The sequence below is a fragment of the Mya arenaria genome, chromosome 14 (genome assembly GCF_026914265.1).
Source record: "Mya arenaria isolate MELC-2E11 chromosome 14, ASM2691426v1".
NCBI classification, from domain to species: Eukaryota; Metazoa; Mollusca; class Bivalvia; order Myida; family Myidae; genus Mya; species Mya arenaria.
In genome coordinates this window covers 53,128,730-53,139,821 of record NC_069135.1, presented here as the reverse complement: position 1 = coordinate 53,139,821, position 11,092 = coordinate 53,128,730, and the positions used below count along the sequence as shown (strand labels likewise).

General features: G+C 36.9%; 1 long non-coding RNA gene across 1 annotated transcript; it reads left to right on the top strand.

Moving 5' to 3' along the window:
* Positions 1–7,441: 7,441 nt before the first annotated feature.
* On the top strand, positions 7,442–10,351 carry LOC128216668 (uncharacterized). Its single transcript, XR_008258109.1, has 3 exons — positions 7,442–7,461; positions 8,211–8,322; positions 10,275–10,351. It is a non-coding gene; the product is annotated as an uncharacterized LOC128216668 (long non-coding RNA).
* Positions 10,352–11,092: the final 741 nt, after the last annotated feature.

The window sequence follows — 11,092 nt, the reverse complement described above, 5'->3', positions numbered from 1 at the left end:
GTAACTCGACTTTCACCCCGTATAACTATAGTTGGTAACTCGACTTTCACCCCGTATAACTATAGTTAGTAACTCGACTTTCACCCCGTATAACTATAGTTAGTAACTCGACTTTCACCCCGTATAACTATAGTTAGTAACTCGACTTTCACCCCGTAAAACTATAGTTGGTAACTCGACTTTCACCCCGTAAAACTATAGTTAGTAACTCGACTTTCACCCCGTATAACTATAGTTAGTAACTCGACTTTCACCCCGTATAACTATAGTTAGTAACTTGACTTTCACCCCGTATAACTATTGTTGGTAACTCGACTTTCACCCCGTATAACTATAGTTGGTAACTCGACTTTCACCCCGTATAACTATAGTTGGTAACTCGACTTTCACCCCGTAAAACTATAGTTGGTAACTCGACTTTCACCCCGTAAAACTATAGTTGGTAACTCGACTTTCACCCCGTATAACTATAGTTGGTAACTCGACTTTCACCCCGTAAAACTATAGTTAATAACTCGACTTTCACCCCGTATAACTATAGTTGGTAACTCGACTTTCACCCCGTAAAACTATAGTTAATAACTCGACTTTCACCCCGTATAACTATAGTTGGTAACTCGACTTTCACCCCGTATAACTATAGTTGGTAACTCGACTTTCACCCCGTATAACTATAGTTGGTAACTCGACTTTCACCCCGTATAACTATAGTTAGTAACTCGACTTTCACCCCGTATAACTATAGTTAGTAACTTGACTTTCACCCCGTATAACTATTGTTGGTAACTCGACTTTCACCCCGTATAACTATAGTTGGTAACCCGTATAACTATAGTTGGTAACTCGACTTTCACCCCGTATAACTATAGTTAATAACTCGACTTTCACCCCGTATAACTATAGTTGGTAACTCGACTTTCACCCCGTATAACTATAGTTGGTAACTCGACTTTCACCCCGTAAAACTATAGTTAATAACTCGACTTTCACCCCGTATAACTATAGTTGGTAACTCGACTTTCACCCCGTAAAACTATAGTTAATAACTCGACTTTCACCCCGTATAACTATAGTTGGTAACTCGACTTTCACCCCGTATAACTATAGTTGGTAACTCGACTTTCACCCCGTATAACTATTGTTGGTAACTCGACTTTCACCCCGTATAACTATAGTTGGTAACTCGACTTTCACCCCGTATAACTATAGTTAGTAACTCGACTTTCACCCCGTATAACTATTGTTGGTAACTCGACTTTCACCCCGTATAACTATAGTTGGTAACTCGACTTTCACCCCGTATAACTATAGTTGGTAACTCGACTTTCACCCCGTAACACTATAGTTAATAACTCGACTTTCACCCCGTATAACTATAGTTGGTAACTCGACTTTCACCCCGTATAACTATAGTTGGTAACTCGACTTTCACCCCGTATAACTATAGTTGGTAACTCGACTTTCACCCCGTATAACTATAGTTGGTAACTCGACTTTCACCCCGTATAACTATAGTTGGTAACTCGACTTTCATCCCGTATAACTATAGTTGGTAACTCGACTTTCACCCCGTATAACTATAGTTGGTAACTCGACTTTCACCCCGTATAACTATAGTTGGTAACTCGACTTCAGTGTGTAATAAACTAGAAAAGCCAATGAAAGCCATGGAGCTTATTTGCTGCTAAGGTTTCGCTGAGTTTTCCGTGTAATCATGATATTATATAAAGAAAACTACTATTTTACCTTAAGAATGCATGATTTAAGGTAAACCATCCATTAACAGTATTAATGATGGATGGTTTACCTTAAATCATGCATTCTTAAGGTAAAGTAGTAGTCTTCTTTATATAATACCATGAATAATTAATATTAATTTAATACAAAAAAATGCTACTGGTAGGGTTTCACATTAAAGCTGTACTCTCACAGATTGTAAGTTTTTGACACTTTTTAAAAAAGTTGTCTCAGAATCGGCTGATTTTTTGCCATCCAGGTATATGATCAATACCTTCAATTCAGTCCTATTAGATAACTCACAATAGAACAAATTTCTAATATTTGGTAAAACTGCCGAAAACCTAATTTTTCTTAAAGCGTTAGAAACGCTTATAGCCATAAGACATCAATTTTCGAACTTAAATATGATAAATTGCGATCTGCTCTTTTGTCAGCAGTCTTAAATGACTGGTTTCCAGACATTTAGGCAAAATCTGGCGCATTCAAAGACAAAAACTGAAAAAAAAGTTGTCAAAACGATCAATCTATGAAAGTGCAGCTTTAAAGCAACATTATGTTCATTGTAAATAGTCTTCACCAAGAGAATTTTTTGACAAAGGCCTTATGTTATTAAAGAAACAATTTGTGCTATAACTCCCTTTAATATATTATATCATTTAACAGTGGCGTCAAAATCGTGTAATTCAAAAATCAAATCCATGCAAAAATGATATCAATTATATCAATATAAATTAAACGTGGAAATAATCTCGATGTTAATATCTAAAATGCGCTTACTATTGATGGATGGCCTTCCTTAAATATTTAGTATAATCTTTGAATGGTTAAATGTGGTTAATTAAAATATTCTAAAGGAGGACACAAGCTAGCTACAACTGTGACAGTTTCAAAGTTTATTAGAGCCTCGTTCATGCACATACATTATACAATATAGATACATAAATAATCATGAATTAGTTCATAAATGTTCGTGGCAATTCTAAAAGTATTATAAGAGACTAAAACAAGAATCACTATACGCGAGCCAATCGTAACACGGTCATATAATTCATACGTATGTAATAGTTAGATGTCATGAAGCAAATTCTTAATGATTAAGAATGGGTGGAATGAGCGTAGGGAACGAGCCCTTCTTAATCATTAAGAAATTACTTCAGGTCACAATACTACCTCATTGGCCGACACATTGTCAACGAAAAATCTGACGCAGGGTATCGGATGAGTGGCAGTGGGCGGACTTAAACACCCGCGAAAGTTGAAATTCGTTATGATTAAGAGTTAAAAGTACTTAATGATTGCAAATCTGCAAGTTCATTGGCTGAAGATGTGGGTTGTTTTCTAAAAAATCGTAACTTAAACATTACAAAGTGAAATCGAATGACTGTGCTCAAGTGATAAACACATTGCCACAATATCACAAAAAAACTTGAGTCAATCTCAACTCATTGTACCACAGAATTGCATACAACGATTTAAAGCTGCACTCTCACAGATTGAACGTTTTAACAACTTTATGCGAAAATGCATAGAAACTAGTGATATAAGACTGTTGACAAAAAAAACAACAGATCGCAGATTTTCATATTTAAGTTTAAAAAAAGGATGTTTTATGCATTTTTTTAAACTGATATAGTAACGCTTTTAGCCATTTAACATTAATTTTCGAATGGAAATATGAAAATCTGCAATCTGAACTTTTGTCAGCAGTCTTATCTCACTCCTTGGTTGATATGAATTCACGCACAAATTGGTTAAATCCAAGACAAAAAAAGACACAAAAAAAGTTGTCAAAACGGTAAATCTGTGAGAGTGCAGCTTTAAATAATTAAGTGTATATGTTTACCTTTTAAAGTCCATTCTCTCAAAGTTATGTTTATGGAAAAACATTTCTACAACAAAAAATGTGCTTATAATACAATATAATTTATTACTTTTGAGTCAATTACATTTTGTGCTCTAGAAATATTAATTAACGTATTACGGATATGTCAACATAATGCATATTTTTTAAGAGAATATACGTGAGTTATTTTGAAAATGGGGAAAAATGAGCTGAACTTGAGTATGAGAAAAAACTTAAGTATTTTCGTGATATTGATACCGGCTGGCCCCAAGAAAAAATGAGTTGAGACTGAGAATCACTCGATTGTGATTTGACTTTTAAAAGTATTTTCGTGATATTGGTGCCAGGTCTTTGCATGAGCCCAAGCCTGCTTACAAGTAAAAATGGATTACATGCGGTATGCGGTTTAAGCCCCAAGTTACAGTGTTGCCGGTTGCGGGTATAATGAATAAATCATACCTCCACATATGACGTCAATAACATTACGTCATCGCATATTTGGTTTTCCCATTGGAAGAAAGTTCCTTGGTTCAGGTAATTACTTTATTTATTAATTTATGACATACATATGATTGATGTTGATATACAATTCTAATTAAATGCTACTATAGTGTCTCTTTGATACAGTATGTGTTTTTTAAATGTCTCCGAATCTTATTTCATGTCATTTGGGCAGCGAAGGAAATTCATGCACCACGTGTAGACCTATTTAAAATGCATCAATTGAAGTAAATGAAGAAGCAAAACAAAGATCTTGTCCTTCCTAAAAAGTTGATTAATGAAATTGAAGCCTATGTTAAAAGTACATGCTATTATGTTATTTTTGCTGCCGGTATTGTTATTGCTGCTGTTGCTTCTGTTGCTTCTGTTGTTGCTGCTGCTGCTGATGATGATGCTGATGTTATTGCTGCTGTTGCTTCTGTTGTTGCTGCTGCTGATGATGCTGATGTTATTGCTGCTGTTGCTTCTGTTGTTGCTGCTGCTGATGATGCTGATGTTATTGCTGCTGTTGCTTCTGTTGTTGCTGCTGCTGATGATGCTGATGTTATTGCTGCTGTTGCTTCTGTTGTTGCTGCTGCTGATGATGCTGATGCTGCTGTTGCTTCTGTTGTTGCTGCTGATGATGATGCTGATGTTATTGCTGCTGTTGCTTCTGTTGTTGCTGTTGCTGCTGATGATGATGCTGATGTTATTGCTGCTGTTGCTTCTGTTGTTGCTGCTGCTGATGATGCTGATGTTATTGCTGCTGTTGCTTCTGTTGTTGCTGCTGATGATGATGCTGATGTTATTGCTGCTGTTGCTTCTGTTGTTGCTGCTGCTGCTGATGATGATGCTGATGTTATTGCTGCTGTTGCTTCTGTTGTTGCTGCTGCTGATGATGCTGATGTTATTGCTGCTGTTGCTTCTGTTGTTGCTGCTGCTGATGATGCTGATGTTATTGCTGCTGTTGCTTCTGTTGTTGCTGCTACTGATGATGCTGATGTTATTGCTGCTGTTGCTTCTGTTGTTGCTGCTGCTGATGATGCTGATGTTATTGCTGCTGTTGCTTCTGTTGTTGCTGCTGATGATGATGCTGATGTTGCTTCTGTTGTTGCTGCTGATGATGATGCTGCTGATGTTATTGCTGCTGTTGCTTCTGTTGTTGCTGTTGCTGATGATGATGATGATGATACTGATGTTATTGCTGCTGTTGCTTCTGTTGTTGCTGCTGCTGCTGATGATGATGCTGATGTTATTGCTGCTGTTGCTTCTGTTGTTGCTGCTGCTGATGATGATGATACTGATGTTATTGCTGCTGTTGCTTCTGTTGTTGCTGCTGCTGCTGATGATGATGCTGATGTTATTGCTGCTGTTGCTTCTGTTGTTGCTGCTGCTGATGATGATGATACTGATGTTATTGCTGCTGTTGCTTCTGTTGTTGCTGCTGCTGCTGATGATGATGCTGATGTTATTGCTGCTGTTGCTTCTGTTGTTGCTGCTGCTGCTGATGATGATGCTGATGTTATTGCTGCTGTTGCTTCTGTTGTTGCTGCTGCTGCTGATGATGATGCTGATGTTATTGCTGCTGTTGCTTCTGTTGTTGCTGCTGCTGATGATGATGTTGCTGTTGCCGTTACCATTGTTGCTGTATGCCATTGTTGTTCTTTTGTTGTGGATGTTTTTGTTGTTGTTGTTGTTGTTCCTGCCACTGATGCTGCTGCTGCTGCTCATTTTCATGTTTTAGGACGGGAAAGTGAAGAACGTGCCATCTATCAAATGTTGCGACCACACTGCTACTAATTCCGATAGCCCTCGTGGTATGTTGTTGTTGCTGTCGTTGAGGTTGCTGCTACTGCTTCATGATGGTTGTTTACCTGTTTCAGTATGTCTCAGACCGTGGAGCATGTGCCGTTTATCCTCGCGATCGTCGTGCTGCTCATCCTCGTGGCGCTCATGGTTGTCAGTATCGTTCTCTGTTGCATTCAGGTCTGCAGGTATAAAGTTTTAAATATTTCCTCTAATTTTATGTACGGATGACAGAGCACTAGCGGTTTCAGCGGGCGGCGCGTATCCGGCTACCCCCTCCCCCCCCTTAACTCGCCCATGTTTACTTCTTATTTCAATATAGGAGAAAAAAGTAATAAACCACTCCCAAAATGCACCATTTCAGACTAGCAATAGTTCCAAGTCTACAAAGTATATAAAAAAAACTAACGACAACATTAGTTTAAATCTTGGTTCTGAGGCAGGGGCGAATGTCAATTGGTTGTTTCCCTTAGTTACGCCCTCTCTTACGTCAACTCCTGGCCCCAATATCACGAAAATACATAAGTCAAGTCTCAATCTCAATCTCAACTCATTTCCACATTACAATATGACATTATTAAAAATTACTAATGTTTTACTGTTTTTGAAAGTACATTTTCACATGCATTATGTTGATTAACATTATTGCTCTCTATTCTTAAACCATTATTTCTACATTACAAAATGTACTTGAGTAAAACTCAAAAATAATAAATAGGACTCAAGTACAAATTTTGCTTTTAATTTTTTTTCTATAAAATATTGACCAATTTTTTTATCAACATAATGAATGAGAGAATGCGATTTTAAAAAGGGTAAAACATTTAAAACTTTGAATCATATGATTCTGTAATTTGATAAAAAGAGTTGAGATTGAGATTGAGTTTTGACTTGAGTATCTTCGTGATACTGGGGCAAAGACCCGGCCCTGCAGAGGACGTCGAGAACTTGCCTATCATTCTGACGATCTTTGTGCTGGTTATTCTATCGGGGCTCGTGGTCGCAAGCATCGTTCTCTGTTGTGTCCAGAGCCCATGATAACGAACAGTCTCAAGTCTGAGTCTAGATTCAAACCCATAAAATCACGAAGGACCAAACAATCACCTTTAATCTATTTGTTTAACATAAACATGTGTCAATAATAGTTAAACATTCAAATGGTAATATATTCAGCAAAGTTTACCATCGGTGATTTCCTTCAAGGAAAGTTACAATAAATGAAGATTTTTAGTTTTGAGTCTTGACTTGAGCATGTTGAGTCTGAACTCATGTCTGTTTGAACATAGGAAATCATTTTACTGGAACTTGTCTTTTTTCTTACTTTCAGTTATGGATGTATATGACATCACCAATGAAAAAAATACTTAATTAAACGTGAATTCAAAGTATTTATGCTTTAAATTACCAATCAATAGATTTACGAGTACATTTTCATACGACTCAGATTTTTTTCTCAGCTTGGTTCCCATCTATTTTAGATCTGGTTCCCTCATGCATGCGCAGTTTGGCGGTGGACAGCAGTCCGTCGTGCCAGCCCTGTGTCGACCATGTCTGGAAGTAAAAGTGGATGAAAATGCCGCCCAGTCGCCCTAGTAGGTGTTTTTTTTTCACTGAAATTAAACAAATTTTAACTGTTGCTGTGATTTCACTAAAACAACAACAACAACAACAACAACAACAATAATAGTAGTAATAATAATAATAATAATAATAATAATAATAATAAAATAATAATAATAATAATAATGATAATAATGATAATAACAATTCCACCACCACCACCACCATTTGTTTATAGATTTCGTATATATGCTTACACAGGATACCACGTGTTAAACTGCGTCATAAATGCTACGTCGGAAGGCAATATTTTCCTTTGAATGAAGACGAAAAACGGAAATAACTTCACTATTTCTCCACCATTTTAGATGAAACATAGCGCATTCTACGCCTCTTACGGAGCCCCGCATTTAGTCTTTTACCAGAGTTTGATCGAAAGTTTAAGTTCTTCAGACACTTCGAGAAACCTTTTCACAACACGGCCGTCTGATGGAGCACTGTCAGAACAATATTTTGGAAACAGGTTTGTCGAAGTGTTTGATGAAACTAATCACCTTATCAAACTTCGGTAATAAAACGTAGGCGGGGCTCTTTAAGCGACATAGACTGCCCTTCGTTTAATTTAAAATGGTGTAGTAAAACAAAAGACATCTTTGATTAAAGTCTTTATTTAAAGCAAAATATTGCCTTCCGACGTAGCATATATGACGTAATTTATCACGTGGTATACACACACTGTTACATGTTCGGCAAAAATATCATTTATTGTTTCATTTTTCAGTATTTTAGAGTCATGTGGTGACATATATTACCTACACAAGCTCGATCATGAGAGGCTTGCTGGTCGACAACGTCGGTATGGATCCATGGGGGATATCGACTTCAGCAGGGGGGTAGGTGTCGTCAAATGCTATTCGGAACTCCTCGGCCATTTTCCATCGAAAACAACCTCGGATGTATATCGACGGTAAACAATGTCAGAATTTTTTACATTGAACTACGCTGCAGGTAGATAATTTCAATTTAGCAGTTAAAGCTGCACTCTCACAGATTTACCATTTTTACAACTTTTTTATTTTTTGTCTTGGAAAGAGCAAATTTTTGTGTAAATGTCTGCAAATTAATGATATAAGATTGCTGATAAAAATCAGATCGTACATTTTCATATTTCCGTTCGAAAATTAAAGTTTTATGGCCTAAACCGTTATTAACGGTTTAAGAAAGATGCATAAAACATCATTTTTTTAACTTAAATATAAGAATGTGCGATCTATTTTTTTGTCAGCAGTTTTATATCACTGGTTTCCATGGATTTCCGCAAAAATTGGTTTGTTCCAAGACCAAAAATTAAAAAGTTGTCAAAACGTTCAATCTGTGAGAGTGCAACTTTAAATTAAATGCCTTTACTCATGGGAATCTTAATTATTAATGTAATAATACACTTCACTGGCAATCAATTTAAAAGTAGATATACAAAATACACGTTAAAACACTACAATTAATTAACACTATTATCCAAAAAGTCGAACTACTTCCAATAATGTACCGGCATACATCCGAGGTTATTTTCGATGGAAAATGGCCGAGGAGTTCCGAATGGTATAGTGCTAGTCCTTTTCCCAACGTGTATGCGGTGTGGATGGTGTGTCCGACCTCAGGGTTCTTGTGGAAGCTGGTACACAGTCCAGGTTTTTGTCAATATTTTGGTGTCGCAGTCGATGTCTTTTTCGTGCACAAGTCTATTATATATCTTTGGGCATAGCTAAAAAGCATACAAGATATTAAAATACAACTAAGTACACATGCTGTCAGATTCAGAATCAATATGTGCATGCACAGCAAAGCCAATAACTCTAGCTTTAATATTCATTAGTTCAACAGAGAAGGAAAAAAAAGACGAGCGTTGCCGGTTGCTCCGCGGCGCTTTTGTGATCACAGTGATTTGATGGGAATTAACTCCTGCCTATTCGAGATTTCTGACATTGTTAAACTGCAGTAATTCATAGTTATTTTATGCTAGATAGTTGGTAGGACTGACCCCTTTGATAAATCTGAAGAATTTTTTTTTTAGGTTAAATGTTACTTAATTTTGTACAGGTCAAATGACACCAAAGTTTTTTCCCATCAAATCACTGTGTTTGTGATCAGGGATTCAGACGTGTATTAAATATCGCGGCTCATTATTAAAATCATCGAAATTTGAGTTTTGGATGAACCAGCCCGAATTCTTACACTCACGCTTGGCATCATGCTTTTAATGAACTCTGCTTTACAGATTTTGAACAAACCCAGAAAACATTTTGCTTGTGCTGTGCTTGCACACTTGTGTTCATTTCGACAACTGCATTAAGTGGCGGCTGTCTTGTCCTTTGGTATTGAGACGATGGACCCTTTCAAATAAAAAAATAACGTAGGATGCTTGATAATGTGTGTACTTTTTCCAATTGGATCGATAAACACCTCCATCCCCCCCCACCCCCACCACCCTGTCCTCTTCCTCTGATGCATGGTAAAGCTGAACATAACACAGGAGGAGCCTTGGCTATCAGTTTATCAAACAAACACGAGGACTTGCTGAAGCAATTTGGACGGTGGTATATTGGCTTCACTGCAAAAATAGTGAGAGAAGGCACATTTACAAGTGTTTATCGTAAAATCAAAAGCTTTGGTTCCGGGTTTTACAATGTTAATTTTGTCAGTTGTTCCAACTACGTTTAATTGAGGCAATGTAAACTGTCAACTTGGTTGACCACTTATATGGAGGAAGAGCTTTGTATAACAACCATACATGTACCATGAGTTTTTGCTTTCAATGTCTGTATAGCCTTTGATACTGTATTTTCAGGAACAGGTGCGGCTTGGAAATGAAATAAGTTACCTGTAATAAAGTGCATGTTGGAGCATGCTCTACGATACGGCTACAAATAAACAAAATATACGAAAACAATGTCGTTGTCTGTTTGTCAAAGGGAAATATTGGATAAGTCCACTGTCCGGTACCCAAACATTTTCAGTGTTGGCTGAAAACCTGTATTCAAGAAAATTTAGATACATGTATAAGTATTAAACTTTGCATTAGGCCAAACAAAATGTTTCGGGTAACCCGACCCTACCTAATAAAAGCCGCCGACCCTAGTATTTAAAAAAAACCACAAAAAAAAAACCGGTATTCCCACCATAACACTTGTTTTTAAATATAAACTGTTATACATTTTTGATAGAAAAAAGCTCCATAACACCAACAATATATGAGTGTCATTTGCAAGAAATAGCACATTCGCAAAAAAATGAACTTAAATATAGGTATATTTGGAAAAAAAAGAGATTCCCACCTTCCCTTCCTAGTAATTTTGGGAATGCTACCCTATACGAACAAATTTCTTTTAGGCCTTATAATATATTCTTGACGTAATCTGTTCTACAAAATCAATATAAAATGCGGGTTTGATAGTGGAATCCTTAGTCTGGTACATGTATTTCTGGCGTATCCTTAGGGCACGAGTACAGCGAAAACTGTTGACTTATTATTGGCTAAGGCATTTGACAACAACCATGGACGACTTGTGCACGTCTGAGAATAAATGGATCGGCACTCCACTGACAAGATGTCCGGACATTGTGTGAAAATGATAATGCATGCACGAAAATAGGAGTTGTTGTTTC